The sequence below is a fragment of the Buceros rhinoceros genome, unplaced genomic scaffold (genome assembly GCF_000710305.1).
Source record: "Buceros rhinoceros silvestris isolate BGI_N320 unplaced genomic scaffold, ASM71030v1 scaffold760, whole genome shotgun sequence".
NCBI lineage: Eukaryota > Metazoa > Chordata > Aves > Bucerotiformes > Bucerotidae > Buceros > Buceros rhinoceros.
The window spans coordinates 38453-48608 of record NW_010388798.1 but is presented as its reverse complement, the minus strand read 5'-3'; positions in this window follow the sequence as shown (position 1 = coordinate 48608).

Below are 10156 nucleotides of genomic sequence, written 5' to 3'. Positions count from 1 at the left end.
GCTGAAAATAGGACATTTCCATGAAACGTGCAGTAGGGAGGCAGAGCTTTCTACAGACACAGCTGGTAAAGAGAGGCATCGTGCACATGTTGCCTACCTGCATGTCTGCCACCACAGCTGGTGGCTTGGAGGACTCAGCAGAGGTAGAGTGGGGTCCAAACTCCTTTCTTAATCCCCATGCCCTCCCCTCGCAATGAAGCCAGACCTCTCAAAACTATTGTTTTAGTTGTATCTGCTGCAGATCCTGTCAAGATACTAATTAGGATCATGGCACTATCCACCAACTTCTGAGTGAGGGACAATACTGAGGTTTTATCGTTGAAATTTCCTTGTCCCAAGGCAGTATGTTTAAACTCTAAACACCACAACAGTGGTCTTATTGCTGCATGTTATTGGCTGTCTGAGAAAATTATTTACCTCAGAGAAAATAATTTAACTCTGAAAAAATTCTGCTACATTTTATCCTTTAGACAAGAAAATATCCTGAAGGAAATCACTTGGATTGAGAATCCAACAGCTGGTATAATAGATTGTTCTAGTCTTTGAACCTCAGAATTCTGTTCCCATTTTGGGAGCACCGCTAACAGGCTGGACAAAAATGACAAGGAAAATGAGAGCCTGGGGCGTAACACTGGCTTCACTCCATGACTTTCTGAGAAAAATTAGTTTGTAAATGGTTGATTTAATTGCAACCTTCTACGCATGAGATAACCCTTGATTTCTTGTTTTAGCTCCAGAGTATACAGTGTAACAAAATGCTTGATCTCATATCCACAATATCCCCACTTCCTTCTAAAGCGTTTAAAGCTAAACAATTTTAAATACTAGAAAAGAAAGCTGAGAACAAGCTGAAGTGGGAAAAGGAATCAGAATGTAACTAGTCATGCTGTCATGTCTAAAAAAGTCCCTGATCATCCTGCAGTACAGCCCAAGTTGGGCATATCTTTGCTCTGAAACCCATCACAGACGTTACTGCATGGGTCTAGAATAGCTACAGCTGCAATAGTGATTTGCTCTGTCACACTTCTGGATTGTGTCCTGCCTAATTCCAAGTTGCAGTCTGGGGGAAATACATGCTCAAGAGACACCTGCAACCCAGGTGTACATGGCAGGAAAAGTTCATTGTCTATAGGTCAGGCTGCAATTTATTCATAAATGGTTTATTAATAGAAGAATATAATTCAGGGAACCTGAGGTGAATATGAATTTGTGCCACACTCCACAAGTAGTTTCAGGTTAATGAAGATGGGAGGTGTTGTGTTGTCTCACGTAAGGAAGGGATCTGACTTGTGGTTTGGAGATGGGAATTCTGCTTCCCATCTTGTCGGCTCTGTATTTGTGCAAGGTGGGACAATTTCCCAAGGAAAGATGGTGAGATGTTTCTTAGAAAACAGATCTCAAGGTTAAGGTCCTGTCTTTAGTGAAGGTAGGACTTGGATCAAAGCTCTGGGCCTCAGCTTCCCCCCTAAAGTGTCCAACCACTTGCACATATATACTTTGCCATTTGGCAAATCTAGCCCTTTCTTCTGTTACCAGAATCAGAAGCATTTTTAAACTGGAAACTATGTTTTTTTTTTTTTTTTACTTGAAAATTGTGAAAAAATGAAACTTTGAGTCAAATTGTAACTCTTTATTTAATTTCATCTGTCGAAGAAAGTCAAGATATCTGAAATTTCCCTGTAGTAGTAATTATTTTGTTGTTTATAGAAACACAGCTTACCCAACTAAGTTGAATGATGCAGGATGCTAAGAACTTTGGCCCTGGACTAATAAAATATTTTGTCTTAAAATATTTGCATGATCTTTTTTAAGTTTTGTAGGGATGTTGTCCATGGTTAAAATTAAGTACATGCTTAAGCTCTTCGTTGCAGATGGGGATTTCTAAAGCAAGAGCTGAAACAGTGCATGTGAATTTCTTACCACAGTGTTATCACAACAGGCACATAATAGGTTTAATTAAGCCTCCTGCTATTCATTTCTTGATCCTTTCTTTCTTACAGTGACTAATTAGCATAGATTAATGAACTTTATGCTTTAAAAATAGCAGAAGTCATTGCAACTCCTTTTATCCAGCAGTTTTCAAAGAAGCTTTTCTGCTGGAAAAGGTAGATCTGGTTTCCTATTCATTTCTTGATCCTTTCTTTCTTACAGTGACTAATTAGCATAGATTAATGAACTTTATGCTTTAAAAATAGCAGAAGTCATTGCAACTCCTTTTATCCAGCAGTTTTCAAAGAAGCTTTTCTGCTGGGAAAGGTAGATCTGGTTTCACCATTGTGGCCATGGTGAATCTTTGACGAAAATCTGCCTTCGACCTTCCTTTACATAGGTGAATCTTTCATCCAAGTCCCAAAGCAAGTCTAAAGGAGTAAATAAAATCAGCACTCGAGAAGTCACCTAAAACTGAGAAGACAGCAGTCACTCCTCCTGACAAGAATGGCAAAATGAATATTTTTCTGTTGTTCAAATTTTCCAGCAGACTGTTACTGAGTATTGCCAAACAGTAAAACTTATGGGAGCTCAACTGTACTCAGGAGTGGTACCCACAGAAAGCTTCAGGGAAAAAAATGCACACCTTGTCTCCTGGAACTCCCCTTCCACACAGCGCATGCGGCACATCTTCAGAAGCTGGCTGCTCACCCTGTCTACAGTGACTTGTCTATAGCAGCGTGCGACCGGCTAAGTGCTCTGGTAGACTTGCTGTCGTCTGGTGGACTTCCGTCCCTTCAGTTCTGCTTTTTAAGTTCTCTAAGAATTGCAGTAAGTTTCTATTTTTCCACAGCTACACCAGTGTTTAAAGACCAACTACTTTGCCCCTGTATTAGACAACTTATAGAGCAGAGGAACCCAATTCTTTCTTGTCTACAAAAGCAAATGCTTTCTTTCTTTGAAGAGAAGAAAATGGGTTAATTCTTTTACTCATCTTCTCTCTGCTGCCATGAATCCATGTCTTGTCATGTCCAAATGGATTCCACAACTTTGCTATGACATTAAACATGTATTCTCTTCTAGTTCTTCAATGGAATTCCAAGAAAATTGTCTAATGAGGAAGCTAAGGCTTTATTGCAGTGTTACTTAGACTATCTTAATCTAAATTCCCTCCCTTTCTTCAAGCTCTTTCATACAGCTTCTCCTTAAACTACGTGATCCACAGTCACTAAATCATCCTTGTTCAGTGCACCTACCCAATGATGAAGGCATGCACATTCTGCCTAGATACCCAGACCTAAAATGAGACTTGATCGCAGCCCAGAAGCTTAACTTTATTGGCTGTTGTGTCATACATCCTCCTAAATGTGTGACGAACAAGCCTTGGACACATGTCCATTACCTGTGTACATATAGGACCCTGGGAAAAATTGTGTAAAAGAAGGAGTAAAAGAGGCTAGAAAAAGAAGACACACTGGAAAAAACTCTCTAGAGCCAAAATCTCAAACTGATTTAAATGAACATTGTATCAGGTGTGAAAAGAAACATGCTTTACAAAGACCTTGTGAAAAAAGATAGTAAACTCGCATATAAAATTATCCCAAAATTGTTTGGGAGCAAACTCAACTGAGTATTTAAAGAGGTATAGATTTAAGGCATATAAAAAAGTTGTTTAGATTTGAAGGGAAAGGGATGAAATTCAAATTTTTACTTCTATAGCATCACAGTTGCCTTATCTGATTTAATGAAAATGTCTGCTGAAATAAATTAAAATAAAAACTGCATCAGTTGAGGTAATCAGAATAATGAAAACTGCTTATTTTAAAGACATAATACATCCATACCGTTCATTTTCAAAGCAGTCAGTCTTCTATGATCTTCTGATGGAATGTTTGGAGTTTCTTCACAGAAATTACATGGTGTACAGAGAAAGATGGAGAGACCCTTACTAGACAGATTATTTCTTGGAGACTACATGTGTTTTTGTGCATAATACATTTAGAAACATACAAGTGCCTAAAAGTTCTCATCTCATCTTTTTTAGGAGACATTCTATTTGAAAAAAAATAACAAATCCACATATCAGTTTCTTTGTACATCTGGTAAATATTTTGGAGCCCTACCTAATAAGCTTGCTTTGCAGTCCCTTTGTTTCCTTTAAAATTGTTTGGAGATCAGTAAAATGTATAATGATTTCTATTTTTAAACAGCCAAGCTTTCCAGAGCAGTTACAAAGAGTTCTGTTCTTCAGACTGTATTAATTAGAGGCTGGCACTCTGATATGGCGCTGTAACGAAGGCAGCGTTCAGTGATCTACGTCAGTGAGCCGGAGCTGCCAAGTGTTATTCCTTTTTTTTTTAATTTTATTTTAATGTTATTGAGTATTGCGCAATATGGTGGGTTTTCCGGTACATCGTATATATGTCCCTGTTTATCCTTATCTCAGTTAATGAAAGCAGTCAAGGCAAGTGAATTAGCCACTGATGTAAAAAGCGCAAACCAAACCGTTCCTAAAAGCAAGAAATACTGTTTGTGATTTAGCAGCTGAAAAATCCGTAAACGATGCTTGTCGTGTAGCTCCATGCTTTCACTGTTAATGGTCCTAAAATGCTTTCACCCACTTCAGCAGATACTGCTTCCAGACTGTGATTATGATTGATACCTTCTAAACGGACTAATGATATGTCTGTAGTTGCTATGGAGGTGCATGCAAACTAGGTCAGTGCTGCAATATGCTGGAAGATGAGTCTTCATTCGGTGAATGTTTTAGGTTATAGAGAAATCTGCTTCTGTTTCTGCTAAAATCTACCTTAACAGTATGTTGAAATATTTATACAGGAGTTAGTTCGTTGTGTGGTCATTTCATTTGGCAGATTGAGGCACCCTTTGGGGAGTAAACAGTTTGTGAGCAGCAAACTTGTGTGAGGTTTTGGTATACCGCTCGTTGTGAGCCCCACGATACCGGCACACGTGGGCCAGTGCTAACACAGCGTCCTCATGTAGCTGGAAAGCACATTCTAAATCAGTGAGGGTAAAATACTAAGAGTGGACTGTGATCCTGAGATGAAAGAACGTGCTGCAGCACTCAAGCAGGCAAAAGCTGGTGTCACAGTAACTGTTCTCGTCAGTAACCCTTGGTACTTTGAGAAAGCTTTTCCAAATATCTGCACTTTTCACTGGGGTAGCCTGTGCATCCATCTTTTCTTCGCCTGATTTTTTTCATTGAAGAAATTTGCTGACACGAATTCCTGGGAATCCTCTGGAGTTAAACCGTGTTGGCCCTTTTTGTCACCCAGCGGGGAGCTCAAAGGGTTCAAGATAGTGACAGATTTGATTGGAATTTATAGCTGTTACTACTGTTTAGCTATTGATTCACTGTTCTTGCTCCTGTTCTTGCCATGGGGCTTGCTTGCTTTACCGTATGTTAGAGTCTAGTGCTCATTAGTGGTTGCTTTCAGTCCTGCTGCTTGCGTAGAACTGTTCTGCTCATCATCTGACTCTGCTGTGCCTGGGAACATTTTGGTGACAGCAACGGTCATGCGCCTGGGCTGGCAGAAGTCCAGGGCATAGCTGCTGTTTCTGTGCTGCCGTACTGGATGGGGTGGAACTCCAGCGTGAACTCAAGTCAAAGGGACTGACCTGTGGATGAGTCCACGTGGGAGCAGGACTTGCCAAGGCATCTCTGGCTGTTGTTATGTCCCTGCTGCAGGAGGTATGAGTCTAAAGGGACTGTGGCCCAAGGATAAGCACGTGCTGAAGAAGGTTCATTTTGAAGCATCTGTGACTGTGCATGACTGCACATCAGCTTGTGAATGCACACTCAAGATGGGAAAGACTTAGGGATCTCTAATTTATATCATGAGAACCTGAAATTAAACTTGAAGTAGTTACGAAAAATGGTATTTTTTCTGTGTTGTATAGACTGCTACTGCTTCCATAATAACAAAGAGTCCAAACAAACAGAACTGAAGGCCAGTCATTCAAGATACTGCATCAACTTGATGAAAACATAGTTAGTACCTGAAAGATTTACAACACGAATTACAGCTAAGACCTAACAGGGCAATAAAAATCTCAGGAAGACAGGCTAGGATTGGTGCTGTAAGTGGTGGGATTGCTGGATCTCTAAGCACTGTAGAGTGCTTTTGTCAAAACCCAACATTAAGCCAAAATGTGAAGATGGACAGTGTAATGCAGGTGGAATTTGGGTGGGCTTTTCTAACGCTTGAATGTTGTATGAAAGACATGGAAAAATGGTTGAACTGATTTAGCAAGCAGCAAAGATCTGCACAGTGAACAGAGGCCTATGAATAGGTGGTTCCATTCCTCAGCTTACACACGCAGACTATGTGCAAAGCGTCCCACATCCAGAGTGTTTCTGTGCTGTAAACATTGTACTGTGGGAGCAAATAGCTCGGTGGAAAGTACTGGCCATTATTTATCCGTCACCCTGAACACAATTTGCAATGTGTGTGAACTCTGAGCTGTTTGAACTAGGCTGATAGTGACACGATACCAGCATTCTGCTCTGTCCCTGCGGCAAACAGGAGTAAAGGATGTGATTTCTTCCTTGATCATTCTGGCTTCTTATACAAACGGATGTCTTCCTTATTATCACAAGATATTGTAAATATTTGCTGCTAAATAAAATTCACTGCTAAATAACAATTGGATCTTTTTACATCAGGACTGGATAATCATCTAAGGGTTTAGAAAATGATCTCAAGCAGAATTCTAAGTGGTGTATTTTATTTGCAAACCTAAGGCACATTTTAAAGAGTGGTATGCTGATATTCGTGCTGTCCCAGCATTTTGAACTCTACTCAAATTAAAAGTCTAACCTCTCATTCCCAGGAGGTATAAGCTTAAATCCTTCTTTGCAAAGAATCCATCCTCATTCTTGTTTCTGGTGCTGAATGTAGGAAGGAAGAAAATAATATTAGAGAGGAAAAGTTACACCATTTCTTCACCCCAGTATGATTCTTTCCTACTGCTCTTTCCATTGATACTCAGAAGCACTAGAAAATATTAAAGGAAGCTTGAGGCAAATATGTTTCTGACAAGCCCAATTACCAACAAAAGCACCATTCTTGCATACTTTTACACTGTTAATTTTTTTAAAGCAATGTCAGTTCATACTGCATTTTTCTCCAAGTATTAAAAAAATAGATCAGCACTGGGAGCACTAAGGTAACACTAGGCAGTCTTTTAATGTATTTCCATAATCTTCCCTTTCATCCTTAACTGCTATGAGTTGTTGTTGTAACCATCACAAGAAAGAAACCTCTGCTAGTCATGAGACCATGATCATAATGAGAAAACTGTGAATGTATGTTTTCAGCAGCAGCATATTTTCTTTTTCCTGTCTAACTGTAGGATTTCCCATCTGCCACGTAGCAGGGTCGGGATCTTTGAGCCTCCCTGTCGCATACAGTGAAAGAGATCTTGTATTACTGGCACTCATTAGCTTTAGGATGTGGTACAGGTTTTCCTGGGATGATGTACTCACATTACCCTGTGGACCAGCCCCTGGTGTCACTGTGCCTCTCCTTGGCCATGACACTTCTCATCTAAGGCAATGACTATTTTGAGTTATTCCAGGTCATTTTATTGGGGCTCTTGATTGTAAATCAAGATTATTCTTCGCATACTGACAGCATGAACATTCCTGACCTTCCTCTCTACCCTGTTACTTCTCCTCCCTACTAGATTCCAGCACTTTCTATCTCCGCTTTTGGACCATTAGTAGGTCTGTGGAAAAGGTTCTGAGGAGACTGCAGAGTTACTGCTAACACCTCAAAAAGGAAAGATGGAAATGTACCGTGTTAACATGCACTGATAGATCCCAGCTTGACCCAGCTGTGAATTATTTCCATTTTACTCTACAAATGCTGATTATTGCAAATTTTGTAAGGAATGAGACTATAGTTGGAGTAATTCTATGAGTATAAGGTCAGCCAAGTGGACAAAGAGATGAGTAGAATGTCAGCAAAACAAGTCTGTGTGAGAAACACAACGTAAACCCAGTCTTTTTCAGGTAGAATAAAGATATTTTAGTGATGAACTGAAGATGACTGTGCAGAGTGCGTTCAGCCCAAGAATCCATTTAAAGTTCTGGGACTGCAAGGGTGGAATTAGTTTCAACTATTTTTAGACATCAGTAAGCAGTGAGTATATCTACATCTGAGCTCAAGTCAAAGGGAGTTGTACTCAGAGAATCACAGAGTGCTTTGGGTTGGAAGAGACCTTCAGAGGTCATCTAGTTCAACACCTCTGCAGTGAGCAGGGACATCTTCAGCTAGATCAGGTTGCCCCGAGCCTCGTCCAACCTGAGGTGGAATGTTTCCAGGGATGGGGCATCTGCCACCTCTCTGGGCAACCTGTGCCCAGAGTTATACCACCATCATTGTAAAAGAATTTTTTCCTTAGATATCTAGTCTAAATCTCCTCTATTTCGGTTTAAAACCATTATGCGTTGTCCTGTCCCAACAGACCCTGCTAAAAATTCTGTCCCCATCTTTCTTATAGGCCCCCTTTAGGTACTGGAAGGCCACAGTGAGATCTTCTCAGAGTCTTCTGTTCTCCAGGCTGAACCATCCTCACTCTCTCAGCCTGTCCTCATAGCAGAGGAGTTCCATCCCTCTGATGATTTTTGTGGCCCTCCTCCGGACCCTCTCCAACAGGTTCATGTCCTTCTTGTGATGAGGACTCCAGCGCTGTACCCCAGGTAAGGTCTCACGAGAGTGGAGTAGAGTGGTAGGATCACCTCCCTCAACCTGCTGCCCATGCTTCTTTTGATACAGCCCACGATAAGGTTGGCTTCCTGGGCTACAAATGCACTTTGCCGGCTCACGCCCAGCCTTTCATTCCTAGCCAATGGAGAGAAATAGTAATTTTTATTACATTGTTTTCTGATTTCTGGTGGACCTCTTCATTAACTGCTCCTGAAAGTACCAAACAGAGAAAGAATGCATCCTCGGGTGCATTATTTAAATGCAGCCTTTATTTATTCTAAATTTTTTTGTGTGTGTTAAAGCCTGTTTCTAGTGATTTCAAGTTTTTTGTGTAGTTTGGCTGATTCCTTTCAAGAGAAGATGGGACAGTCCTGATTCAGCCTCTTCCTGATCCCACGTCCAAGTACAAATGACAAGAACACTGTGTCTGGTCTTTTTCAAAGCTGGTTTTCATAAGGAATAAATTGTTCCTTTATGGGGGTGCATTCATTTCACTGTAATGGTTGACCTCTGAGTGAATTATTTGTTAGAAGCAGTATGTAATCAGGAATGCCATCAAGGCACTGTTCTGTAATTGAAAATAAAAGATACTGAACCTTAGAGACTCCAATTTATTTTCAGAATTTGATTGGGAACAGTTTTTTTGACACCAGCTTAGTTCGCTCCTAGATACCTCTGCTTTGAGGGCAAAGCTCCATCTAGAGAAAGCCCACAGTAGTACCACTGATCCCTTTCATACTGACAGGGCCTTTAGGGCAGGATGGTGTCCCTAGGTGGTGGGACAGTCACTCTGAAAAGATCTTAGAAATCTTGATAGATAACTAGTTGCACAGGATCTGCCAGTGTGAGGCAGCAGCTAAAAGGTCCCTTCGTGTGGCCAAGCTGAAGACCTCTAGTGTCTTCTGATGTGAAAGGAATTTCATATTTCCCGATATCCCTGTGCAGCCTGCTGTTTTTCTCTATGGTTCTTGGTTTATTGCCTGTGAACTTTATTTTTAGGGCTGACAGTGAACAGTAACACTTTCCACCCCCAAATTAATTTCCTCAGTCTTTTCCAACAAACAGTGGTTATCTGTAGTTCTCTGACTTGTGGTGGTTCCTGTGTAACAATAATCAGAACAGATGATGTTTTCTCTAGTTCTTTGCTAACATTTTTACTCTTACAGATAAATCAAAAATAATTTCACTGACGTCTGTGGAGCTACTTCAGATCAACATTGCTAAAACTGAAAACATAATTATGATACCGTTAAGAACATCCTGTTTGAGGTGGGTTTTGCTGAAAGTATAATTTTATAAAAACAGAAATAAAACAATCCAACTCCAAATTGGATGAGATTTCCAGTTAACTCTGTCAAGGAAAACGTAAGGGGACGGTACTGTGACAAGCCATACGTCATAGTTTTTCAGCTCATCACCTTTTTTCCATTGCGTATCTGTGAGCTTTTTAACTGTGTCAGCTTTAATATACATTGCTACGGTTGGAATTCCTG